The 27,571-nt window shown below is 46.0% G+C and overlaps 2 protein-coding genes across 3 annotated transcripts in view; one reads left to right on the top strand and one right to left on the bottom strand.

The window, feature by feature from the left end:
- Nucleotides 1–18,877, bottom strand: part of LOC135198755 (uncharacterized protein C3orf18 homolog) — a 98,361-nt gene extending 79,484 nt beyond the window's left edge. Inside the window, exon 1 of one of the 2 annotated variants that reach the window (XM_064226639.1) lies at nucleotides 18,633–18,877. The gene's annotated coding sequence lies outside the window, so the exon portion shown is untranslated. Of the gene's footprint in view, nucleotides 1–18,484; nucleotides 18,607–18,632 lie in introns of those variants that run through there. The other variant, XM_064226640.1, reaches the window with a different exon arrangement.
- A 131-nt stretch (nucleotides 18,878–19,008) lies between these two features.
- The window catches only part of LOC135198752 (serine/threonine-protein kinase WNK1-like), a 569,129-nt gene continuing 560,566 nt past the window's right edge, over nucleotides 19,009–27,571 (top strand). Inside the window, exon 1 of the mRNA XM_064226633.1 lies at nucleotides 19,009–19,350. The gene's annotated coding sequence lies outside the window, so the exon portion shown is untranslated. The remainder of the gene's footprint in view (nucleotides 19,351–27,571) is intronic.

Here is a 27,571-nt window from a genome sequence, read left to right as displayed (position 1 = left end):
AAGGCCCGCCAAGAGGCGTCCTGGCGAGAGACCTTGCCAACATCTCAATGTTATGACGAACCGCGTTTTGCGTATGACGTTGAATATTTTCAAGGGACGTCCTCATGCGAGTCTCCATGGAGAGCCGCATGCTGCTCCTGAAGTGTGTGAACACTAAAGGACGACGTATGGCTTTCGTCTTCAAGACGGGCCTTAAAGACCTTCATACCTTCTTACAAAGACAGTGGCCGCCTGTGCGACAACTTGCGTCTTAGTAATGCAAAAGAACATCTCCAGAAACGCACTCAGCAAAGGAACGCCGAGCGTCCGAAAGACACCCTCGCAAGTTGCTTGCCGAGCGTCCTGGAGAATGTCTCTACTTATAGGACGTCGAGCACCTCCAAAAGCTTCCTCACGTCTAAATTGCCCTTCTTATGCCGAACCAGAGACATAAGTTGTTTGACTGTGCAAAGCAGCTTGCCGGACGTCAAACTTATCAGCTTGTTTTTTCGAAGTAAAGCGAACGTTACATAACGTATACGGAGCGCCATGAGGAGAGGAGACGAATTACTGAGTTGCTCCTCCAAAGGTGGAATCTAGAATGTCCTTGATTACCAAATTCTTTTGGAATGCTAGCGAGGTTTGAAACAGCTCTAACTTCATGAGCGTTCACTCGCAGGAGGCTCAAATCACTCTTCTGGCAAGATGAATGAGCCTCCTTAATAATGTATAAACGAGCGTTCACTCGCAGGAGGCTCAAATCACTCTTCTGGCAAGATGAATGAGCCTCCTTAATATGTCCCTTAGGAAAAGAGCCAGTGCATTCTTCTAAAAGGGTAAATGTGGTCTCTTTACTCTTTCATCTCTCGTGACGAGAGAGAGGACGTGAAGCGTCCTCTTCTCTAAAGCTTCTTTAGGGGGCGCAAGTCCTTCCGAGAACTCCAACCCCTGTGTGGGGAGGACGCCTCGGAGGACGAGAAGCAATCCTTCAAGATTCGTGCACGTGCTCGATCTTCGGCAGCCTGGGAAGCGACAACAGGACCTGCCGAAAGGAAGCCAGATCAGCATGAAAAACCCGTAACCCTCCTTCGGCTTTTGACATGCCCTCCTCCCTCTCCCCTGGTTTCCTGGGAGTCCGACAGAGGTCTAGGCCTAGAGGCGTTATGGGGCCGATCTGAACGTTCCCTCCTAACGAGAGAGAGGACGTGAAGCGTCCTCTTCTCTAAAGCTTCTTAGAGGGCGCGAGTCCTTCCGAGAGCTCCAACCCTTGCGCTTCGGGGAGACGCCTCGGAGGACGAGAAGCAATCCTTCAAGATTCGTGCACGTGCACGATCTTTAGCAGCCTGGGAAGCGTCAACAGGTTCTGCCGAAGGACGCCAGATCGGTGGGGAGCCCCCGTAACCCTCTTGTGGCTTTCGACATGCCCTCTCCCTGAGTCCTGGGAGTCCGACAGAGGTCCAGGCCTAGAGGCATTATGGGGCCGATCTGACGCCCCTCCACAACACAAGGGGCACTACACTTCACACACTGATTGGAGAGCGAGCACTTTAGTCTAAGATTACTTGATGTAATCCTCTAGCAGACACTTCTTCTAGGCCCGTAAGCCATACCACAGGGTTAGGCAAAATGTTATTGTTATAATACAATTAAGTTTGTTCATACTTACCTGGCAGATATATATATAGCTGTATTCTCCGAAGTCCGACAGAATTTCAAAACTCGCGGCACACGCAGTGGGCGGCCAGGTGGTAGTACCCATTCCCGCCGCTGGAGGCGGATATCAGGAACCCATTCCATTTTCTATTCATATTTTATCAGTGCCACTGTCTCCTGAGGGGAGGTGGGTGGGCACTTAATTATATATATCTGCCAGGTAAGTATGAACAAAACTTAATTGTATTATAACAATAACATTTTGTTCATGAAACTTACTTGGCAGATATATATATAGCTGAATCCCACCTTCGGATGGTGGGAAGAGACAGAATAGGATTTGTAGGAAACTTAAATTAAGTAGATGATATACACCTTGGTTCCTCACCTGTTAGCAAAAGTAGACTCTGTGATTACTGTCACTTCAGCCTGCTTGTGCTTAATCAGAGTTGCCAGCCAGGTGGAGACCTGTAGTGCTGGTGCGCTCTGGATGCTCTGTCAACGGGGGACGTGACCTCAATGTGACAAGAGCATAGAGCCATACAAATGAGGGCAACGAAGCAACTGACCACACCATGACCAACTATCCAAGACCCCTGAACACTAAGCTAAGAGATGGGAGGTCTTCACCAAAAGCCTCACCACAACAAAAAAACACAACAACCAAAACCTAACCTAAACCTAACTAAAGGATAGGGAGAGAGCTACCTTCAGCCCCCAAGACTGTGTCTGCAGAAACGTATGGCCCAAGAGAACAACAGTCCTCGTATATCGTTCTCACATCTCTCAAGTAGTGTGAGGCGAATACTGAATTGCTCCTCCAAAAGGTGGCGTCAAGGATGTCCTTGATCGACATGTTCCTTTGGAAGGCAAGCGAGGTTGCGACAGCTCTGACCTCGTGAGCTTTCACTCGCAAGAGGCTCAAATCGATCTGTGTGGAAGACGAATGAGCCTCTTTAATGACGTCCCACAGAAAGAACGCCAAAGCGTTCTTGGATAATGGTATATCGGGTCGTTTGACCGAACACCAGAGATTATGCTGAGGGGGGGACCTCGTACTTCTTTAGTCCTTGTGGACATAAAAACTTTAGAGCCCTGACAGGGCACAGGACTCTCTCAGGTTCTTGGCCCACAAGGCTTGTCATACCCTTGATTTCAAAGCTCCTTGGCCAAGGGTTCGACGGGTTTTCATTCTTTGCTAAGAAAGTGGGACTCAAAGAGCAGACAGCATTGTCCCCTTTGAAGCCCACTCTCTTACAATGGCCTGAATTTCGCTAACTCTCTTCGTCGCCAGAGCAGTTAGGAAAGAGCCTTCTTAGTCAAGTTCCTAAGAGACGCTTCATGTAGAGTTCGGAAAGGACTCGACATTAAAAGTCTAAGGACTAAATCCAAGTTCCAAGAAGGAGGCCTCGCCTGAGGTATCTTGGATGTCTCAAATGATCTCAGGAGATCATGAAGATCCCTGTTATCAGACAGGTTAAGTCCTCTGTGTCGAAGACTGCCGACAGCATACTCCTATATCCCTTGATGGTCGGGACAGCCAGCTTCTGTACATTTCTTAAAAATAGCAGGAAATCGGCTATCTGGCTCACAGAGGTAGTGGAAGAGGAAATTCCCTCCTTTCTACACCATGCCCTGAAGGAAGCCCACTTCGACTGGTAAACAGCTCTCGAGGACGTTCTCCTAGCATTGGCGATCGCCTTTGCAGCTGCTCTAGAAAACCTCTCGCTCTGGCCAGCTTTTTCGATAGTCTGAACGCAGTCAGACCCAGAGCGGAGAGGTTTCGGTGATATCTTGCGAAGTGGGGCTGTCTGAGTAGATCTTTCCTCCAGGGCAAGGTCCTCGAAAGTCTATGATGAATGACATTACCTCCGTGAACCATTCTTTCGCGGGCCACATCGGGGCGATCAGGGTCAACCTCGTCCCTCCGATGCCGCGAACTTCCTTAGTACTTCCCCCATGATCTTGAATGGCAGGAAGGCATACAAGTCTAGGTTCGTTCCAGTCCCAGAGCAGAGCGTCTATCGCGACTGCTCCCGGATCCAGCACAGGGGAGCAATAAAGAGGCAACTCTTTGTTCTCGACGTCGCAAATAGGTCGACTAACGGACACCCCCACAGTCTCCAGAGCTCTCGACAGACGTCCTGGTGCAACGTCCATTCCGTCGGCAGGATCTGATCTTGTCGGCTGAGAAGGTCTGCTCTGACGTTCTGGACTCCTGCGATAAATCTCGTCAAGATCCTTATCCGTCTCGCATCTGCCCACAGCAGAATCTCCCTCGCTAAATAAAACAGAGGACGGGAGTGTGTACCTCCCTGCTTCTTTAGGTACGCCAGGGCTGTGGTGTTGTCCGAGTTGACTTGGACTACTTTCTCTGCAACCTTTTGTTGGAAGAACTGAAGCGCCAGAAAAACCGCCGCTAGTTCCTTTACATTGATGTGCCAGGACACCTGTTCCCCCCTCCAGGTGCCTGACACTTCCTCCCCTCCCAGTGTTGCTCCCCATCCCGACACCGAGGCGTCGGAAAACAACACTAGGTCTGGGCTCAGAAGCTTTAGGGACAACCCCTCTCGCAAACTTCCGAGGATCTAACCACATCTTAGATGGTTCTTCACCGATTTGGTGATGAAAAGGGTCGCATTCAGATCCTCTCTGACTCTCCATTCGTCTGCTAAGAAAACTGGAGAGGTCTGAGGTGTAGTCTTCCCAGGGAAACAAAACTTTTCCAGCGAGGAAATGGTCCCAGCAGACTCATCCATTCCCTCGCCGAGCAAGCTTCCTTCCCCAGGAAGGCCGAAACTCTCTCTAAGCCTTGGCAGCTGTCGTTCCTGGACGGAAAACGCTCGAAAAGCCACTGAATCCATCTGAATCCCCAGATACACGATGGACTGTGTTGGGGTCAGATGCGACTTTTCGAGGTTGACCAGAAGTCCCAGGACTTCGCCAAGGCCAACGTGAAGTGAAGGTCCTTCAGACACCTTTCTTCTGACGATGCTCTGATAAGCCAATCGTCAGATACAGGACACTCTTATTTCCTGCAGAATGTAACCATCTCGCTACGTTTTTCATGAGCATGGTAAATACCATCGGAGCCGTGCTTAAACCAAAACAAAGGGCTCGGAATTGCCAAACTTTGTCCCTTAGCATAAACCTCAGAAACTTTCTTGAAAGAGGGTGGATAGGCACGTGAAAGTATGCGTCCTGTAGGTCCAAGGACACCATCCAGTCGCCCGGTCTTAAGGCTCCTAGAACCGACTGAGGTGTTTCCATCTTGAATTTTTTCTTTTCTACGAAAAGATTCAGGCTGCTTACGTCCAAGACTGGACGCCACCCCCGCCACCCCGACTGACTTGCTTTTGGTACCAGGAAAATTCTGTTGTAGTATCCTGGTGACCCCAGGTCTAAGACCTGCTCCACCGCTCTTTTCATGATCATTTGATCCAAAAGATCTAAAAGAACCTGCTGTTTCTCCCCTTGATACGACGGGAAAGATCTCTGGGAGTCGTAGAAAGAGAGGAGGGTCCACAAAGGGGATCTTGTACCCCTGTTCCACTATCTTGAGGGACCACGCATCTGTATCTCTCTCTCTCCACGCACCCGCAAAGAACTTTAGCCTGGCTCCGACAGGCATCTGAAGGACTTTCTTCTCACTTAGAGATTTAGGTTTGAAGGAACCTCTACCTCTTGCAAGTCCTCTCCTCGAGGAGCAGCTCTCGAGGGAGGGGGGAGCGCTACGAAAGGGTTTAACCTTCCTAGGAGGTCGTCCAGACGACGACGTGATAGGGACTGCGGGACGTCTAGAAGACTGGGCCAAGAGATCCTGGGTAGCCTTCTCTTGTAGGCTCACTGCCAGGTCCCTTACCATAGCCTGGGGGAAGAGATGGCTCGAAAGAGGTGCAAAGAGAAGCTCTGCTTTCTGCGATGCAGAAACAGACCTCGCTGTAAAATTGCATAAGAGCGCTCTCTTCTTGAGGAAAGCAGTGCCGAAATGAGACACTAACTCTTCCGAACCATCCCTGACGGCCTTGTCCATGCATGACAACACATTGGACAGCTCCCCCAGACTCAAAGAATCAGGACTCCTAGATTGAAGATCCAGGACTCCTAGGCACCAGTCTAGGAAGTTAAAGACTTCCAGAGTCTTTAACAGACCTTTCATGTGATGGTCGATCTCCGTTGGTGTCCATCAGGAAATCTACGGACGATAAAAGGGATCTCTTCTGGGCGTCTACCAGACTAGCAAAGTCCCCTTGGGAAGAAGACGGGATCTTAACTCGTACTTCAGATTTGGTCTCATACCAAATGCCGCCTTTCCCACTGAGTCTTGAAGAGGAAGGGCGAAAGTCGACTTGCCCTGATCCTTCCGACGTTCCATCCAGTCCTGCAATTTCTTGAATGCTCTCTTAGTGGACAAGGAAGTCTTCATCTCCACCACTTCCGACGTTGCCTCACTTCGAAGACGAAAACTGAGAGGGAGGAGATAGGAGCTGCAGGCTGGAACTTCTCACCAAACAAAGAACGTAAAAGACGAACCAGCACCTTGTAGTCGGCGGAAAAAAACGACTTTTTTGAAACTGACGGCTGTTCTTCCTCCACTGAGTCCGCCGGACTACTATGTTCTCCTCCTCCCGAAGAGGCAAAGGAGATTGAACCTCTGAGAGGGCGTGCGCCCAACGTGGGTCTAGCCTTCAACAAAGGCCTTCGAGGAAGACTAACATCAGCCTCTTCAAAGCGACCGACCTTCTGTCGATCTTTAGAGCTCGACCACGAATAGCGTCCTGACCGCGCTGCGCGTCAAGAGAGGATACTCTAGTCTCTCTCGAGGAGCGTCCTTTACGTTTGACGCTCAAGCGTCCAGCTTTCGCTTTCAAAGCGTCCTTCTGAGCGCTCTCGAAAGCCTTCTCCACAGGCAAAGCGTCAAGCAAAGCATCCCGACGAGCGTCTTCAAAAGCGCCCTGCCGAGCGTCTTCAAAAGCGTCCTCCAAGGCGTCCTGTCGAGCGTCCTCAAAGGCGTCCTGATGTGCGGCGGAGACAGAGACGAACGAGGAGACGAGAAGGAGACTGCCTCGTCCTCTTGACAGGCAGTCTAGCGTCCTTCCTTCGCTTAGGCTCAACTGCTGCTGGGCGAGTCTTCCGAGCCATTAAGGTCGACAAATTGGTCTTGAAGCGACGCAAGAATACTCTTCGTAGTGAAGAACCGAGAGGAGGTGAAGGGCTGCGCCTGCGAGAAGACGAGGGGCGGGGGGACGCCTCCTTCCTTCTCAAAGGAACAGCAACCTGCCTCTCCGAGGCGCGGGAGAGAAATCGCTTCTCAGACGGTCGTCCTCGGACGACGTCCTACCTCTCTTCTGTGGAGGAAACGCGTCATACGACGCAGGCGAAGACCGCAACGAGAGCGGAGAGAGGGGACGTAAAGCGTCCTCCCTAGGAAAGTCCCTCCTTTTCAACGGACGCGAGTCACTCCGAGCGCTCCACCCCTTGCGCGGGAGGGCGCCTCGGAGGACGAAAAACAGTCCTTCCCCTAAGGATGCGAGCCTGAGCACGCTCCTTGGCAGCCTGGGAAGCAGCAACAGGTCCTGCCGAAGGGACGCCAGATCGGTGGGGAGCCCCCGTAACCCCTCTTGCGGCTTTCGACATGCCCACTCCCCTGAGGTCTGGGAGTCCGACAGAGGTCTAGACCTAGAGGCATTATGGGGCCGATCTGACGCCCCCTCCACAACACTAGGGGCACGATCACACACTTTACTCGAGCGTTTTCAAGGGCCAACACTTTGGACTCTAGAGTGCGTAATGACTCTAGAATCAAGGAGAAAGGGCATTACCTTCTCCAGACACAGAACTAGGGCCCTCAGGCAACACAGGATTAGTGAAGCAAATTCTACTGGTGTTAAAATAGGCGAAATGTTACTTCCCTTACCTTTCGTAGAACCGCTCTTAGAGGAAGACCTCCTGATCCTATCGCGCTCCAACTTACGGCCGATAGGATTCATACACCTTCCATTCATCCTCAGTCAAAAACTTTTGCATTCAATGCAACGATCAACCATTTCAAACAAACATGCCCCCCCCCTACACCCCATACTACTGTGTGGGGGTCTACGATGCTTTCGGTAGCCTCACCTTGCAATCACTCCTCACACACACTCTGAAGCTCACTGAACTTGATCCCGACATCACGTTCATAGAAAAGCCAATCCAAAATCCAAAAACAGTCACTATCGCGTATGCCAATCCAACCAATCCAGAGTCAAAACCAAAGTCAATCCAGATACTTATAAAGAGTCAAAATCCAAAAATCCCTGGGCGTGGTCTGTAAACAGGTGTTTACCGACCGGCGAACAGAAAAAAATATGAATAGAAAATGGGAATGGTTCCTGATATCCGCCTCCCAGCGGCGGGAATGGGTACTACCACCTGGCCGCCCACTGCGTGTGCCGCGAGTTTTGAAATTCTGTCGGACTTCGGAGAATACAGCTATATATATATCTGCCAAGTAAGTTTCATGAACAAAATGATATTGTTATTTTACAATAAAGTTTTGTACATACTTACCTGGCAGACATATACTTAGCTTACGTCTCTGACGTCACGACAGAATTCAAAACAAAACTCGCTGGCTAACGCGACAGGTAGGTCAGGTGATCTACCTTACCCGCCGCTTGGGAGGCGGGTGTAAGAACCATCATACCTTTCTTGCCAGATTTTTTCTCTCTTATACCTGTCTCCTGAGGGGAGGCTGGGCGGGCCCCCATCAATCGTATATGTCTGCCAGGTAAGTATGTACAAAACTTTATTGTAAATAACTATCATTTTGTACATGAACTTTCCTGTCAGACATATACTTAGCTGATTGACACCTTGGTGGAGGGTTACAAGACAGAAAATAACAAAAGAAAAGGGTAAAACAACACCTGTTGTAGGATAAACATAACCTTGGGTTCTTACCTGTTTAGGCTGAAAGACTTCATAGATACTGTCTATTAGTCTGCATAGCCATAAGAGCTACAGCGAGGGCGTGACCTACAGCTGAAAAAGACTCTTTGGGTCTACTAATGGACTTGATATCCGCTTACTTAGTAGAATCCAAGTCGGATCATGTCAATGGGTTCGCCCTCTTCTATGACAGAACCTGTCCACTACCAACGCAGGGAGCTTCAAACCAAATCCGATCACCTAACCAAACTAATGTTATTAGCATTACGAAACGAAAAAAGATGCCTACCTGCATCATTTTTCATACAACCATATGAACTCAATTACCAAAAAAAAAAAACAAGGGGAAAAAACTACTAAGGATATGTTCCAGCTCCCTGCCCCAGCACCGAATCCGCCGATACGTACGGGCCTAACGCGAAGCACTCGTCATACGTAATACTGACGTCTTTTAGGTAGTGTGGTTGGCGAATACTGAATTACATCTCCAGAATGTAGTTTTCATCAGATTCTGAAGAGACATATTCTTCTTAAAGGCCAAGGAAGTTGCTATTGCTCTCACTCATGAGCCTTGACTTTTTAAGAGCTTGAAATGTTCTTCATCACAAGATCTATGTGCTTCTTTCACAACACTTCTAATGAAGAAAGACAGCGCATTTTTCGACAATGGTCTGCTGGGGTCCTTTACAGAGCACCATAGTCTGTCCTCAATGCCCTTAAGGGTTTTCTTCTTCTGAAGGTAGTATTTTAAACTCCTAACAGGGCAAAGCGTTCTTTCAGGTTCCTCCCCTACTAGGGCAGACAAACCACGAACCTCAAAGCTCCTTGGCCAAGGATTTGAGGGGTTCTCATTTTTTGCTAAAAACGAAGGAAGGAAGGAACAAACCACGGAATCTCCTTTGAAACCTACCCTTCCTTCTAGGGCATGAATCTCACTAAGCCCTTTTAGCAGATGCTAAAGCCATGAGAAAGAGAGCTTTCCTCGTGAGATCTTTGAAGGAGGCTAAATGTGGTGGTTCAAACCTAGCGGACCTCAGGAAGCGAAGAACCACATCCAGATTCCAACTTGGAACTTCGTTCGAAGTTTTCTTGGAAGATTCAAAGATCTTATAGGTCATGAAGATCTTTGTCATTCGAAAGATCTAAATTCCTATGTCTGAACACCGCAGCCAGCATGCTACGGTATCCTTTGATAGTAGATACTGCCAAACCGCATTTTTCTCTGAGGAAAACTAGGAAATCTGCTATCTGAGTCACAGAGGTACTGGAAGAGGAAAACTTCTTGTTCCTGCACCAACGGCGAAAGACCGTCCCACTTCGACTGGTAGACTTTAAGGGTCGAAGGTCTTCTAGCTGAGGCGATAGCCTTAGCAGCTTTTGTCGAAAACCCCTTCGCTCTGACAAGACTTTTGACAGTCGAAAGCCAGTCAGATTGAGAGCGGGGAGGTTTCTGTGATACCTGTCGAAGTGGGGTTGTTTGAGCAAATCTTGTCTTTGTGGAAGTGCTCTTGGAAAGTCCACCAACCATTCCAGTACCTCTGTGAACCAATCTTGGGCGGGCCAGAACGGAGCTACTAGCGTCATTCTTGTCCTCTCCGAGATAGCAAATTTCTTGAGGGTTTGTCCTAGTACTTTGAAGGGGGGAAAGGCGTAGACGTCTAACCCTGTCCAATCTAGGAGAAACGCATCCACTGAAACTGCTCCTGGGTCTGAGATCGGGGAGCAATAAAGTTCGATTCTTGCGTTCTTTGCTGTTGCAAAGAGATCGATGTGAGGTCTGCCCCATCTTCTCCACAGGTCTTGGCATACTTCTGAGTGGAGGGTCCACTCGGAAGGCAGGAGTTGATTCTTCCTGCTCAGGAGATCGGCCCTGACGTTCCTTTCTCCCTGTACGAATCTGGTGAGAAGACTGATTTTCCTCGTTTGAGACCACAGCAGAAGATCCCTTGCTGTTTCGTACAGGGAGAAGGAGTGCGTCCCCCCCTGTTTCTTGATGTACGCCAAGGCTGTTGTGTTGTCCGAATTGACCTGCACTACTGCATTCCGGACGTGGGGTTTTGGCGAAGGCTTTCAATGCCATCCAGACTGCCATCAACTCTTCTTGTTGATGTGCCAGGACACCTGATCCCCCTTCCAGGTGCCTGACACTTCTCTTGTCCCGAGTGTCGCTCCCCAACCTGCCTCCGATGCGTCGGAAAACAACACATGGCTGGGGTTCGGCATGTAGAGAGACATTCCTTCCACAAATCGAAGTGGGTCGTTCCACCACCGAAGGTCTCTCTTGATTCCTCTTGAGATCTTGAAGGAGAACTCCAGATCTAGGGAGAGACGCCTCCAGTTCTGGTATAGGAAGAACTGTAGAGGCCTGAGATGCAACCTTCCTAGAGAAACGAATTGCTCCAGCGAGGAGAGTGTCCCCAGCAGACTCATCCACTCCCTCGTTGTGCATGTATCTTTCTCTAGGAAGGTCGTTATTTTCTCGTAGCAACGAGCTATCCTCTCTGGCGACGGAAAGCCCGAAAAGCCAGAGAAGCTATCCGAATCCCCAGATAGATCCTCTCATTGGACTGGGGATTAAATTGAGACTTCTGGAAGTTCACCAGAAGTCCCAGCGAACTTGCCAATGTAAGGGTCTTTTGAAGGTCCTCCAGACATCTTTCTTGAGACTCTGCTCTGATTAGGCCAGTCGTCGAGATAAAGCGACACCCTCACTCCCTCCAAATGTAGCCACTGCGCCACGTTCTTCATTAACCCCGTGAAAACTTGGGTGCAGTTGATAGGCCGAAGCACAAGGCCTTGAATTGGAAGATGTTTCCTCCCATCATGAATCGTAGATACTTCCGTGAAGAAGGATGGATCGGCACATGAAAGTAAGCGTCCTGAAGGTCTATAGGACACCATTCCAGTCCCCTGGACGAAGAGCCGCTAACACTGATGAAGTTGTCTCCATGGCGAACTTCCTCTTTTCCACAAAGACGTTCAGGGCGCTTACATCCAACACCGGTCTCCATCCTCCTGAGTTCTTCGGAACTAGGAACAGTCTGTTGTAAAAGCCCGCAGAGCGGGGATCTTTCACTAGTTCTATAGCCTCCTTCTCTAGCATGAGATCTACTGCTAGAGAAAGGGTTTGATTCATGATGGGGTCCTTGTACTTGGCTACCAACTCCCTCGGAGTTGTCGTCAATGGTGGTCTTGACGAGAAGGGAATGAGGTATCCTTTTCTGACAATCGATAGGGACCAATTGTCCGCCCCTTTGTGGGCCCAGACGTCGGCAAATTTCAGTAGTCTGGCACCCACTGATGTCTGGAGTCCTTGACCGCTATTTCTTCCCTCTGACTGACTTCGAGAAGGTTTTACCTCTCTTAAAAGATCTAGTCCCTCTGGTTGCAGAACCTCTGACAGCGGGTCCTCCTCGAAAGGGCTCCTGTCTCAGAGGAGTCTCTTTCTTGGTCTTGGGTTGGAAGACAGAGCGAGGTTTCCTGGCCGCCTGGGCTAACATGTCCTGAGTAGCCTTAGCTGAAAGGGCACTCGATACATCTTGGATAATTTTCTGGGGAACAGAAGAGGAGAGAGTTGAGCATACAAGAGCGATGCCCTTTGTGCATGAGACACTGCCTTCGTGAGAAACGAACAGTAGACCGACCTTTTCTTAAAGCACTCCAGCTCCAAACAGTGAGGAGACTTCACTCGATCCGTCTCTCACTGCTTTATCCATGCAAGTGAGTACACAGTTAAGATCTTCAGGAGACAGAGCATCTGGGGTCTTTGGTCTTATTAGCCCAGCACACCTAAAGACCAATCAAGGAAGTTGAAACTTCCAGGACTCGGAACATTCCCTTCAGTAAGTGGTCAAGTTCGTTCATTCCCCACGTAGTCTTGGCGGCGGACAAACGAGGGCGGGCGGAACGACCCGAGCAGCATCCACTAATGAAGAGAAGTCCGAGTCCGCAGACGAAGGGAGAGCGAGGCCTAAAGGTTCTCCCGATTCGTACCAGAATCCAATCTGACGGTCAGTTTAGACGGAGGGAAAGAAAAAACCGTCTTCCCTTTCTCTTCCTTCGAAAGGAGCCATTCTCCAAAACCTCTCAGCGCCTTCTTCATGGAAACAGTAGGTTTCATCCTAACACAAGACGAAACCTTCGACGTCTTCGAAGTGGAGAATAACGAAAGAGGAGAAGGGGGAGCCACAGGAGAAAGAATATCTCCAAACTCTTGCAGGAGTAACTCTGTAAGTTTCTTATAGGAGGAAACTGAGGCGTCTTTTGTTCCTTCTTCTTCTGAGGGGTCCTGTTCCTCCTGAGCCGAAGAGCCTTCCTGATCCTTAGAGGCGCGACTATTCTTAAAGGAGTCTCTAGAGGCAGATAGACGTATACGTCTTGGAGACAATGCTTCAGGCAAGTGTCTACTTGCAACATCCTTCTTGTCTGGAGGAGTGCGTTTCCCAGATCCTTGAAGCCTAATAGGAGTCAGGCGGCAGTCAGGTGCCAGAGCGCCTGTATGAAGAAGAAATTCTATCAGGCTCTTGGCGCCTATCCAAAGGAGAGCGGACTACCAGGCGAACTGCGCCTGTCATACGAAAAGCCAGCCTACCAGGCTCTTGGCGCCTGAACCGAGGCAAGAGAATCTCTGGCGACGAGCGCCTACTAGGTGAGCGCCTACCAGGGGAGAAGCGCCTGCTAGGCTCTCGGCGCCTGACTCGAGGCGAGTAAAAGTCAGGAGAAGAGCGCCTGCCAGGCGAAACGCGCCTAACAAGCTCTTGACGCCTGTCCAGCGAAAAGCGCCTGTCCGATTTAGGGCGCTTGTCAGCCGGAGAGTGGAGGCGAGACGAGGAGCGGCTACGAGGTGAGTAGTGCCTACTAGGCTCTTGGCGCCCGTCAAGGGGAGCGATCCTGTCTCGAGAAGAGCGTCTGTAGGGTGAGGATCTCCTACGCGCAGTTTGCTCCTTGTCTGAAGGAGAAACTTGTCTGTCAGGCGAATGTCGCTTATACGCAGATTTGATCTTGTCCGAAGCAGAGAGCCTCCTGCGAGAATCCGAACGAACAGTTGAGCGCGCCTCTTCCGTCGAAAAGCGAGAGTCAGGAGAGGGGAGCTTGGACTTCTTTACAGGAAGCGAGACGTCCTTCCTGCGCCGAGAAGACCCGTAAAGAGAGCCAGCCAGAGCCGAAATCTGCGCCTGAAGGTTAGCCAACACCCTTGCAGGAGAACTCACCAACTCGTGAACAGGAGAAGAGGCTCGATCTCCGCTAAGTGAACGATACTCCTGAGATCTCTTTCGCTTCTTCGCTTCCACCTCAGGCTCTTCCGAAAAAACTTCAGGGCTGGAAGGGCGGGCGCAGGAGCATTCCAGGCTCTCTTCGAAGGGCGCGAGGCTTCCGAAGAGCTCCATCCTCTTTTAGGAGAAGGCGAAGGCGACGACGAGAAGCACTGGCGCAAAATTTCTCTCTTGGAGTTGATCCAAGGTAGCCTGGGAACGATCAACAGGAACTACCGAGGGGACGCCTGACCGTTGGGGATGCTCCCTAACCTTCCTGCGGCTTTCGACTTTCCTCCTCCACTGGGACTGGGAGTCTGGAAGAGGTCTAGGCCTGGAAGCATTAGGGCGCCGATCAGACGCACCCTCCACTGCACTGGGTTCACTGCACAAATCACTATTGGAATCACTCTTACCTTCTAGTTGCTTGATTTTCCTCTCCATACTGCGAATGGTGGCTTTCATTGAAGCCACTTCCGAAGGCGTATCTTCGGCTTCGGTGCAGGGAGCAGGAGCTGAACAAAACTGACAAAGGAGCACTTCTAAAATAGGATTATCTACATCCAACTCGCTAATACGAGATCTACTACTGCTCCTGGAAGAAGCTTTCCTAACTTTATCCTTTTCAAGCTTCCTCAAGTAGGAAGACAAAGACTTCCATTCATCCTCATTCAGCTTTTCACATTCATTACAAGGGTTATTAAAGGTGCATTCATTCCCTCTACACTTCAAACATACCGTGTGAGGGTCTACCGAAGCTTTCGGTAGCCTCACCTTACAATCAGTCATACAACAAACTCTAAACATAGCAGTTTTCTTAGTATCAACATCAGACATCATGAATCCAAGAAAAATCCAAAGAAAAGTCCAATAACTGTCCACAAATCGCGAAAGCCAGGCCAAAAGATCGGGTACTTCACCAAAAGTCCGTAGAAACAATCCAGGGCGAAAACGAGAAAAGAATCCAACTGTCAAGAGGTACCGACAACGGGTGTGGTCGACACCGACGACAGAAAAAATCTGGCAAGAAAGGTATGATGGTTCTTACACCCGCCTCCCAGCGGCGGGTAAGGTAGATCACCTGACCTACCTGTCGCGTTAGCCGCGAGTTTTGAATTCTGTCGTGACGTCAGAGACGTAAGCTAAGTATATGTCTGACAGGAAAGTTCATGTACAAAAATAAAATCTACAGGAGGTTAGAAGGTTCATTATTTCTAACTTCTGTTTACTGTGGAGGAAAACTCCTGATTCTAACACGCTCTAAAATGCGTACATGAATCCTACTTCTTCCGTAAGTCACACATTACACTAATTACATTGAACTTATGCAAAGAAAACATGTAAACGTCATATATACTAAGCGAGTGTCTACCGAAAGTTCCGGTAGCCTCACCCTACCCCATGCAGACAACAAAGTCTGAAACTAGGCTAACTAGCTTCAGACATCAAATGCAATGAAAAAATTTACGATAGCGTATGCCTAGCCACAAATCCAAGTCAATAATTGAAAGAATAATTAGGATACTTAAGCGGCTAATGAAGTTTCAAAATCCTAGGCGGAGGTCTGTAAACAGTTGTTTACCGACCGGCGACAGAAAAAATATGAATAGAAAATGGGAATAGTTCCTGATATCCGCCTCCCAGCGGCGGGAATGGGTACTACCACCTGGCCGCCCACTGCGTGTGCCGCGAATTTTGAAATTCTGTCGGACTTCGGAGAATACAGCTATATATATATCTGTCAGGTAAGTTTCATGAACAAAACTCAACTTTAACTATAAAAGTATTGTTCATTTCCACCACTGATGTTTTCAGAGTAACTAACTGCCAGTCTCTTACTCAACAGCATGGAAGGAAAAGTATACATAAATATAAATATGAAAAAAACTAGTCATAATAATGTTATTAAAAATGCAGAATGGTAGACAAGTGTTGCTTGAAGAAAAACCGGAACAGAAACCACTAGTACGTACTATGATTTTTATGTCTTGTACTTTTGAAAATGAAAACAGACCAAGAACTACTAATATCACAGTTTTTTAAGTTCTGAAGTAATTCAGAAATGGAAATTGGCTATAGCAAAAATTGCTTAAATTGCCACTTGGACCCCAGTTCACAGATAGTTCAAACAAGTGCTTTGGTCTTGATTTCTATTTTTGGCAATACAAACTTGTCCTAAAAGACATTTCAACAGGGATATATCCTGACCTAAACTATCCTAAGCATGCCTACCTGGATCCCACCCAAGGTAAGGATGGTCTGTATTACTGTTCAGGATAATTTTATCTTCACTGTGATGGAAGCCAAGGCCAATACACATTTTTCAATTATCTGCCTGTGACCCACACCCTCAGCGATGGGCTAGCCAAGTCATCTAATGTGCATAAAAAGAACAGGGAGTAAAGTAGTACTTATCTACTCTTCACATTAATGTTGAACTTGGGAAAATTTTAGATCATGCCAAAAAAAAGTGTATTCTATACTGAATAACTGACTAAGCAATGCTATTTTTTGGAGGCTGAAGACATTTTGCCATTCAATGTTTTTTGATTGGAGGACAGCATCAACAGATATAAATATAACATGCCATTCTACACACTATACCCATATTCTGGACTTTTAGCCTAACCAAAACTGTTACCTAACTATCAGCACACTTTAATAGGACAGCCTAGATCAAGCAAGCATGATTTTCTGGTGCATGCAATCATCTACTCATTCAAAAAGTCAACAGTGACCTTTCAAGAGGGTCAGGTGAACTTACGGAGATATTTGAAAATATTGTAGCGGAACTGAGGAACTTAGGAGTATTTATTGATAATAAAATATCAATGAAAAATCATATAATATTGCATATTGTAAAAACCTGTAACTATCATATTAGAAACATTACATTCATCAGAATAAATTTAAACAAAAATACTCTGAAAACAGCAATTTGTAACCAAAAACTTTCATGGCTGGACTACTGCAACGTTATATACTACCAATGGTCTTTCTAACTACCTACCAAGAAAATTGCAAGGAGTACAGATTAATATAAGTACTATTATGTTACCAGTACAGAATAACCCTGGCACTAATCGAACTACATTGGCTCCCAATATAAGCAAGAATAGAATACAAAATACTTTTTAGTCTTTGAAGCACTTAAATAGAGGGAACCAACATATCTAAGAAACTACTTAAGTTTCTTTAGACCTGAAATGAATATTGGGGTAGTTTGCACTTTCAGGGGCCCGGCCGTGTAACAACCAAAACAAAACCTGATTGCTCAGCACAAGTAAGTAGTTCGACCTCAACCCTGCACAACCCGACCCAACCCGACTGGACCCAACTGGACCTGACCTGATCCTACCCGACCACGTGTGCCCTTATTCTCATTCTAGCGCTGAATTCGAACTGTAGCATGGCGTTTTCCCATCACGTTGAATTTGCCACGGCAAATCCGGTCATGCATCTAGATTTGGGGAAATTGTGTAGTGGTGAGAGTGAATTGCTTGTGTTTCTCATGAAAAGTGGCCAGAATTCTCCGACAATTCTGATTTCGAGTAATTCTCCGACAATTCCGTGTTTTTTAAATTTTTTTTGCCAGAACATAAAAGCTTACCAAGAATCATTAAAAATGTAGATAAGGTGCGCAGAGCCGTTCCACCACACAGAAACTAATTCACAAATTTCCAAAATGGGGCCACGAAAACTGTTTTCTGTTTTCGTCTAGCCACCCACTTGCTTGTATTCTTCCACTTTCTAGTCCAAGTAATTCTCTGACAATGCCGATTTCAAGTAAGGTACGTGGGTTTTTTTGTTGTCGATGCCATTTTTTCTTGCCAGAACATACGAGCTTGCCAAGAATCGTTAAAAATGTGGATAAGGCGCGCAGCGCTGTTCCACCACACCGAAACTAATTCACGAATTTCCAAAATAGGGCTACGAAAACAGGGTTTTCTGTTTTCATCTAGTAGCCGCCATCTTGCTTGTATTCTTACGCTTTCTAATCTGAGCTCACCGCCATCTATCGGTGGGTTTTGACTAGAAAAGTGGTCGAAGGCAGACGCCCCGAATATTGTGAATATTGTGCAAGTGAAGCATATAGGCTATATTTGAACCTAGAACAAATTGTAAGTCAGGTGTGAAAGCATTTGAACATTACGCACCAAGACTATACTACAAAACACCACCTGATGTGAAGATCATACAAGAAGAAAGCAAATTTAAAAAAGAACTACCTAAAGGCTTCTATATTCAGCAGGAGCTATGATACTGATAAGAAAACACTAGGTAAGAGACAATTATAAATTATGAGAGGAAACTTACTAGGGCCAGCCAAGAGGGAATCATCCCTGTGGAGGGCTGTACATAATACCAAACAAATGAAAATTTCATCGTAAGTTGTCTTCACATTCTACATGGAAAAGCTCCAAGGACATCTTATTCTGATCAATGTGTTATTCAATTTAGGCTACGTGTTGGCGAGAAATGTGTTTATCTAGGCTACTCTAGTGGTAGAATTAAGTTGGATATAATTAACGTGGCTAACTTAGTATGAATAAATAACTTAATCAAGGCCATGAATTCTCTTGTTCCTTATTCTACTTGAAAATTATTCGATTAGCCTAACCTTGAATGGCCTATTGTTCCCTGAGACTAGCTTAACATGGACTTACTGGGTTGATCGTGTGTGACCTGCAGCTTAGTGGAAACATCAAATTTCAAATATAACTAATCAGAATACGTCCCTCATTCAAAATCATCCTTAAAAAATCATAAGAACGGATGAATAATATAAAATCTAACGTGACCCCCAAACCTTACCTTTTGTGAAGGTGCCTCCCCCAATGGTTTGTTTACGTTCGCGCCGCTGTCGTCTGCTCCTGTACGTCAGTTATGGTAATTATCATCAATGATTATGGGCTCTACATCTATTAGATTAAATTAATGACATTTACCTTTCAAAAAATGTAATATATAAGTAAATTTGTAATTATTCATCATAAATTGAATTAATAAAAAGATTTATTGACACTTGATGCTATTTTTTGGTCAAATTATCGAGTAGTATTGACTATACTGTCATCATAGATATATAGCCTTTAGTATAAAGATAATGATCCAAACATAAGAGGGAACACCTTCTTGGTTTCGAAACCTTTTACGGCGAACTCTCGACTCTATTTCTAAGGGATCGGATTTCTGTAGTGTTTTGACCACCAAGTACCCACATTTGACTCTTGCCACCAATATCTCACAGTTTTTACCGTTGCATTTGGTTTTATTTAGCCTGTATGCCAGGAACGCAAGTTTTATGAAAGCAGTTAACGGTTTTTACGTCGTATCGGTTGCTTTACGCACCACAAACTAGCACAGTGACAGTAGTACAGGCTCGTAGGCTCTAGCGGTGCTAGGCCTAGAACATTGAATTCGAACTTTTTTTAGACCCCTTGACATAAAATTAGGCCTAATTTCATCACTTGGGTTTACCGCTAAGACCATCGAGGAATAAAGCGAGTGCGTTTATCTACTCTCCTACCAGGTATGTTCAGTGCAGAGCTAATGTCAAGTAGCTTCAGCTAATGTAGGCCTAGGTTAGGCAGAGCGGTTCGATGCGGCCTACGCTAGGCCTCCAGTAGGCCCAGGTATTATCGACCGGTTTACCTTAAGCCTATTCTATGCCTGTCCTTGTAGTTTCAGCCACTGTAGTACAACTGTAGAAAAGAGTAGACTTTGCTAAGCTAGGCCTCCCTAGCTGATAGGCCTGAATCCTAACCTCTCATGAAAGGGTTGTACTATAGGTAGGCCTAGGCTGTTGAAGAATTTGGACTCCTACCTAAGCTAGTTGGAAATGACTTATGATTAAGGTAGGGTTTGCTATTCTATGCATGTTTAACCTGCTGAATGTAGTGTAGTTTTTAGTTGTTTTAGGGTAGCCTAGACTACTAGTTAGCCTACTAGCTATGAAACAATGTAAGCTTATAGGCTAAAACCTATTTAGCCCTGGTTGACAGATTAGACCTAGGCAGAGCAATTTCAGAATGACGGGATAAGGTTCTGTTGGCGAAAAATAAAAAAAAATACAAAGTCCTAAAGTATAAAGTTTTTGCGTCCTGTGGTTGAAATTACATTAGCACCTACCCTAAAAGTTTCAGGGTCCTTGGACCTTGTCCCCTCATTTTACATTCTTGACATTCCTATATCCTACTTTTTTATTATACTAGGTTGATTGGTTTAAACTCCAAAATGGTTATAGTACTAACAGGTAATATATTTTACATCGTTCAGTTGAATTTGTGGAAATTGTTGTAGGAACCTTGTCCCTTCGTTCTACGTACTTGATGGTAACGCATAAACATAGCTCGAAGGATTTAAGATTCTATTCGAAAAGCGTCATGAGGTGAATATCGTACATGCATGATTGGACAGATGATATATAAAAGCATGAACTACAGTGGATAACAGATGACAAAATATAATAGGACACGTGATTCAGCACTACACATGAGCAACTGTACAGTGACATCATAAATTACACGAATCGTTGTGGACTGGGAGACCTGTTGCAGCAATCATAAGGCAGAGCAAAAATTGAACATGATGTCATATTGTAAACAATGGAAGAATATTCAAAACACAAAGTAACCCATATCCAAGTTATTACCGTACTCATTATCAAGGAATTTTGCATCGAGGGAGAAAATCTCATATTCTAGGAAAAACTCATGAGATTATGCTTTAATATTCTAGGAAAAATTCATGAGATTATGCTTTAATATTCTAGGAAAAATTCATGAGATTATGCTTTAATATTCTTTGTTAATGCCATACGTATTTTGAAATGAAGCCAAGGTGTGCAAACAAATTTCAAGTAGTGTATAAGAGTTATGTGACTTATTAAGCAAGATTATTGTATTTTGTAAATTCTGTTATGTCTGGCTGGACAAAAGGCTTAGTCCCAGTCTATTCGACAACTTTAAGATTTAGAAAATAAAATCATCTTTAGTTGGCAATTTTTTTTTTTAACCAGAACCAACTTTCACTAGAAAATTAGTCTTATTTCTGATTTAGTGTAAACCCCTCAACATACTCTTCCCTGTCCTAATGGAACCTTCAGACTCACATACAGTTGTGATACAAATCATACTCTTTAAATGTTATATCTTTTTAAAAGGTAAAAAGTACTTGTAGAAATACATAGTTGAAATTCATGTTCTCTCATTCTGGTCATAACTTGTTGATGCCCAGCTATTTGAAGTTCCTAGGAACATGAATGATTGGGCAAATGCTCATTTTTCTATTGTGAAGTGATAATCTTATCTGGACCTAGGCCTACTTGGTAGCAGAACTATATTTTTTTTTACAGCAAGAAGCTGTATTGTATAGAGAAACACAATTAGTTTCATTAGAATTTTTCACTTAGTACTATTTTAAGAAAATGCTAACCAAAACAGTTTCAGCTGTTTTGATTAATGCATTAATTCATTCAACAGTTTTTGTTAATATAATAATTGTTTTAATCGTGCTGGTACTATGCTATGTATTTTTACAGTAATCAGTTAGTTTTCCTCATGTCAATATACTGTATATGGTTGGGATTGTTAACAGATATTGATTATTTAAAAAATGAAAAGATTAAGATTACCTGTAAATACTTATGAACCATCAGAATATTATAGTTTACTCATTTCCAACTCAGTTCTGTTGTTCATACCACTAAATTAGCTTACATAACCATTTTGAAATATAAAGTATTATACATATATTATGATATTTACTCCAAATATGTGGGCTTGCCATTCCCTTTTGTTATTTTTCGTGCTTGATAAGGCATAAGCCTTATGTTATATAATATGGTTTCTGTAGTTAAGGTGATGCAGGCTGCAATGGCGGTACTAGGTGCTATAATGTATAACCACAGTACTGTACTTATAAAAACAATATTGATATATATTTGAAGGAACTTCTAACTTTTTTTCATGATACATACAGCTAAATGTACTTTTGTTTAAGGGAGTCATTTTCGTTATCATTCCATCCAGAATCACTGCAGTATTTGGTGTGTAAGTAGTAAGGGTTCCATTTTATGATTTTCAGTTACTTATTTTATCATGACTTTATTGAAGTTGGATAGGCTGTGGTTTATTTGTCATGGAAATTTTTGTGGATGTGAGTAGCATCATGTCCAACAGGAAATTGAATTATAGTAAGTTACCACTTGGCAGATTAAATAAACTTCCTTCTTTTATTAAACAAAAGTCAGTATGTTTTATTGTAGTGTCTTACCGAACAATTATAGAGCCGTGATTTCCACGAGCGGCAGGATACTAAATTCAAATTTAGCGTGTCGGCGTCGCCAACACTGGTGGTGATGACGTCATCTCCCTCCACTCGCGGGAGAACCAGGTACAACTGCCCAGGTGAATCCAATTCTTTTCCTGCCGGCGTCCGGTGAACATCGGTGGTCGGTGCGGTTGGATGACTTTGCTTCGCTTTTTTTTCTTGTGGAATTGATCTTCGGAATTGGTGAAGTACTCTTTTTTGGCGTTGTTGTTATTTTGCTTTTTATTTAGGCGTTGCCATGTCGGATTCTAGTCCGTCGGGAGTTAGGTTTTGCATCTCAGGATGTAAAACTAGATTATCCAAGTTAGAATATGATTCTCACACTAAATGTGTTAAGTGTAGGGGACAGGTTTGTTCAGCAGATCGAACATGTAACGAGTGTAGTGATTGGACTGATTCTCAATGGAAGTTTTTTAGTTCATACTCGGAGAAATTAGCTAAAGACAGAATTAGAAAAGCAGCGCTTAGGGAAAGTAGACTTAGCTCCGCTTCGTCTTGCGATGCTTCTGTTCCTTCTGTTTCTCCTCAAATTGTTATCTCCTTTAACTACACCTCCTATTCCTCCTACTAATCCCGCTTCTCCGGCTTCCCGTGTAGTTTCTTCCGACAACATTGCCAGTCTGGAATCGAGGTTAGATCAGAAATTTTCGGTACTAGCGAATACGGTTTTGCAACTTGGTAATTCAGTTAAGAGGTTTTTGGAGAAAGCGGCTTCAGGAAGAGTGTAGTTGAGGGTGCGTCTGTCTGTCCTGACACGTCTCCTAGACAAAGGTCACTGTCCAGCTCCCCCGCACCGGGGAGAAGACATACCGGAAGTCCAAGGGAGTCGATCGGGATTTGCCCACAGACAGGCGCCTCTCTTGTTGAGCCTGTTGCGCCTCAACAGGGCTCGGTTAAGCGTTGGAAAGGTGTTGCGGTCAGACGCCTTTCGAATGATTCAAGCGATTCGTCTCCGGTCGCGCGGCGCTCTTGGCGAGATTCGACCCGTTTCGCGTCCCTTAAAGAGGCGTTCAGGCGCCGATTCTTCGCCTCCTCCAGTCAAGCGGTATAAGGAGCCTGAGAGTAGGGTTGCGCCTCGGCCGTTAGCGGCTTGTTCGTCGCCTCAATCTGTGCCTTTTTCGGCTCCATCTACTAGTAGAGATTGTGGTTTTAGCGCTGTAGCTAGCAGTTCTAAGGGTGTTTCTTTAGGCGCTTTTTTGTCTGTTACGCCTGATGCGCCTGTTTCGCCTCGAATTTCGGCAGCTCCGAGCGAGGCGCAAGTAGTTTTTCCGCCTCCTGCTGAACATTTAGGCTCTTCCAAGCCTACGTTAACTGTTTTTGATTCGTCTCTTGGCGCCTTTGCGCAAGCAGTTAGAGATGTAACCAACTGGATGAATGAGTCCAAGGGTGGTTCGAAACCTTCAGATCCGTTGTAGTTCCGTCTACTTCTTCGGCGGTATCGGAGAATGAAGAAGAAGTAGAGGAGGAGGATTCACATCACCTCTCGTGTTATTCACGTCTCCTTAGATTTCTTCTGGTATCTTATCCAGATTATTTTGAGAAAGCGGCTCCGCGCTCCCCAACTTCGACTTTTTTGATGAGGAGGAAAACTTCAGACCCTCTCCTCCCAAAACTTGTTCTATCTAAAGCGGTTAGACATTCGCTGAAAGAGACGGAGAAATGGATGTCTATGAAAAGAGACTTAGGGAAGGCTCTTTTTGCTTACCCTCCCTCTAAGTTGCTTCGTAAGAGGTATAGGTTTTATGTAACTGGGGAAGCTCCTTCTCTGGGAGTTTCTGCCTCCTCCCAGGGAGACTTCTCCAGTTTAATCGACTCCTCTAGAAGATCTGCTTTCGCCGCAGCGAAAGTTTTCTTTACAGCGCCTGAGTTGGACCACGTTGTAAAGAATCAATTTAAACTTTGGAAGTCTTTAGCTTCCTTGATTGGACTATTGGCGCTTTAGCGGCCAAGATCGAAGACTGTCCTTCTCTTTCTCAGGAGTTAGCGGAGGATTGGATTGGTGTTCTGTCCTGTGCGGACAAATCCATTAGGGATGGATGTGATGAGTTAGCTTCGCTCATCGCCTTTGGTACCCTTAAGAAAAGGCAACTTTGGTGCTCCTTTGCTTCTAAAAGGGTTACGTCCCAACAGAAGTCGGCTCTCTTGTTTGCTCCTTTTGTGAAAGATAACCTCTTTCCAGACGATGTAGTGTTGTCAATTTCGTCTGCGCTAGATAAGAAATCTACTTCGGATTTACTGGCACAGTCTACTAAGAGACCTAAAGCTCCTGTGGAGACTGTTCCTTCGGTTTCTCCTCTGGCCCAAGCGCCTTTTCGAGGGAGAAAACCCAAGCGCTTCTTTCGGCCGAAATCGAATTTGCGACCTCAGTCTAAGGCCTCGGCCAAGGTTAACAAACCTTCCAAATGAAAGCTCGGTTCTTCATGCACCAGTGGGAGCCAGGCTGGCTCTGTTTTGGGAGGAATGGGAAAACAGAGGAGCAGAAGCCTGGGTAGTGCAAGTACTCAAGTTCGGCTATCGTATTCCTCTCGTTTCACCTCCCTCGCTCTCACCTGTGCCAATTCCATTCCAGGCATACTCTCCGGGCTCAGACAAATTTCTGGCGCTAGCCGCAGAAGTGGAAGCGCTTGTTCTCAAAGAAGCGATAGAACAGATAGAAGGGGATTTTCCTCCAGGCTTTTACAATCGCCTTTTTGTAGTTCCCAAGTCATCAGGGGGCTGGAGGCCGGTTTTGGATGTGAGCGCCTGAACTTGCATGTCCAGAAAACAAAATTTCATATGGAGACCACTCGGTCGGTTCTGGAGTCCCATCAGACAGGGGGATTGGATGGTCTCTCTGGACATGCAAGACGCTTATTTTCACATTCCGATACATCGCGAATCTCGGAAGTACCTGAGGTTCATGTTCGAAGGCAAGGTGTTTCAGTTTCGGGCGCTTTGCTTCGGACTAGCGACCGCTCCTCAAATTTTCACCAGGGTTCTATCCCCGATAGGAAGCTGGCTACACATATTAGGAGTAAGAATCTCCCTCTATCTGGACGATTGGCTTCTCCGGTCGGAATCAGTGAGTCGTGCATGAAGGACCTTGGAACAACTCTGGATCTTGCCAGAAAGTTAGGAATTCTAGTCAACAAACAGAAGTCCCAGTTGGTTCCATCTCAGAGCATCCTTTATTTGGGGATGATTCTGAATGCTCAAGTTTTTCGGGCTTTTCTGTCCCCGAAGAGGGTTCAAGGCTGTCTGGAGACAGTTCAGGAGTTCTTGGACAAAAAGGTAAGTTCTGCCAATCAGTGGATGAGGCTCCTGGGCAAATTGACGTCAGTGGAGAAATTTGTGACGTTGGGAAAGACTGCACATGAGACCTCTGCAGTTTTTCCTGAGAGCCTCTTGGTGCAGGAAGACACAACAGACTCGATTACCTTTCCTGTCACAGATCAAATAAAAGAGGACCTAAGGTGGTGGCTCTCTCGAGCAAGGTTGGAAGAAGGGTTAGATTTACGACCCATCCTCCCGAACCTACAGTTCTTTTCCGACGCATCGGACACAGGTTGGGGAGCCCTACTGGGAAATCAACGGACTTCAGGAGCTTGGTCGGAGAAGGAGAAGAAGTTCCACATAAATGTAAAAGGAACTGTTAGCAATTTTCTTGGGGCTCAGACAGTTCGGAGCTTAGTAGAAGGTCGAGTAGTGGCAGTGCATTCCGACAACTCCACGGCTCTCTCGTACGTGCGGAAACAGGGGGGACTCAGTCTTTCTCTCTGTACGAAGTAGCCAAGGATCTCCTCCTGTGGTCAAACGAAGCGAAGTTCAGCTAGTCCCGAGATTTGTTCCGGGAAAGATGAACGTCCTGGCGGACGAGTTAAGTCGTCAACAGCAAGTGTTACCTCTGGAGTGGACTTTGGACAACAAGATTTGTCAGAAACTTTGCGCCTTTGGGGACGACCGTCAATAGACCTGTTCGCGACATCAAGGAACAACCGTCTTCCTCTCTTTTGTTCTCCAGTCCCAGATCCTCTAGCTTGGTCGGTGGACGCAATGCTGTTGGATTGGTCGGGTCTGGAAGCTTATGCATTCCCTCCGTTCGGTCTAATAAGAGAGGTGCTGAACAAGTTCATGTCGCACAGCAATGTAACGCTAACGTTAATCGCTCCCTTTTGGCCCAGGAAGGAGTGGTTCCCGGACCTTCTCCAGTTGTTAGTAGACTTCCCCAGACTTCTTCCTCCAGAGAAGTGGCTTCTCAAACAACCTCACTTCAAGAGGTTCCACCAAAACTTGTCCGCTCCTACTCTGACAGGGTTCAGACTGTCCGGAATCTTGTCAGAGCGAAAGGATTTTCAAGAAGAGCTGCAGAAGCTATCGCTCGTTGTAGGAGAGAGTCTTCTAACAAACTCTATCAAGGGAAGTGGAGAATCTTCAGAGAGTGGTGTAGAAGTGCTAAAGTCTCTACTTCTGCGACCTCTTTAACAGAAATAGCAGATTTTCTGCTATTTCTTAGGAACTCTAAGAAACTGGCTCCTTCGACGATCAGAGGATATAGAGCCATGCTCTCTTCGGTTTTTCGACATCGAGGTTTGGATATTTCCTCCAATTCAGATCTGTCGGACCTCATTAGGTCTTTCGAAACCACTAAGCTCCCGCAAGATACAGTGGCTTGGAACTTAGATGTGGTGCTTAAGTTCCTCATGGGGCCACCGTTTGAGCCTTTGAAGTCGGCTTCACTCAGGAACTTGACTAAGAAGGCACTCTTTCTTATTGCACTAGCTTCTGCTAAGCGTGTCAGCGAATTGCACGCTATAGACAAAAGAGTCGGTTTCTCTCAAGGCAATGCTGTATTTTCGGTATCTTTGACCTTTCTAGCCAAAAATGAGAATCCTTCTAATCCTTGGCCGAGGAGTTTTGTGGTAAGGAACTTATCTGATTTGGTTGGACATGAGGAGGAAGAAAGGCTCTTATGTCCAGTCAGGGCTATTAGCAGTATCTGTTTGCCACTAAGGGTATTAGAGGACAATCGTCTAAGCTCTGGACCTCGGTTCAAAATCCCTCTCGTCCTCTTTCTAAGAATGCTATATTCGTTCTTTATTAGAGAGCTTATCAGGGAAGCTCACTCGCAGTCCGAGAACGACAATCTTTCCGTTTCTGAGAGTTAAAGCTCACGAGGTTAGAGCAGTGGCAACTTCTTTAGCTTCAGAAAGAATTTTATCTTTAGCTTCGATTCTTCAGAGCACGTTCTGGAGATCGAATTCGGTTTTTGCGAGTCATTATCTCAAAGAGATAGAAACGGTTTTCGAGAATTGTAAAACGTTAGGTCCGGTGGCGGTTTCTGGCATGGTGTTGGGAGAAACGGCACAGGGGTCGTCACCTCTATGCTAACTTTTCACCTTGAATAGGTTGTCGAGTTCAAGGGAAGCTGGGGGTACTGAGTA

This window comes from Macrobrachium nipponense, chromosome 22, assembly GCF_015104395.2.
Source record: "Macrobrachium nipponense isolate FS-2020 chromosome 22, ASM1510439v2, whole genome shotgun sequence".
Classification (NCBI taxonomy): Eukaryota; Metazoa; Arthropoda; class Malacostraca; order Decapoda; family Palaemonidae; genus Macrobrachium; species Macrobrachium nipponense.
Note: the sequence above shows the minus strand (reverse complement) of the source record. Positions and strands in the feature narration are given on the sequence as shown.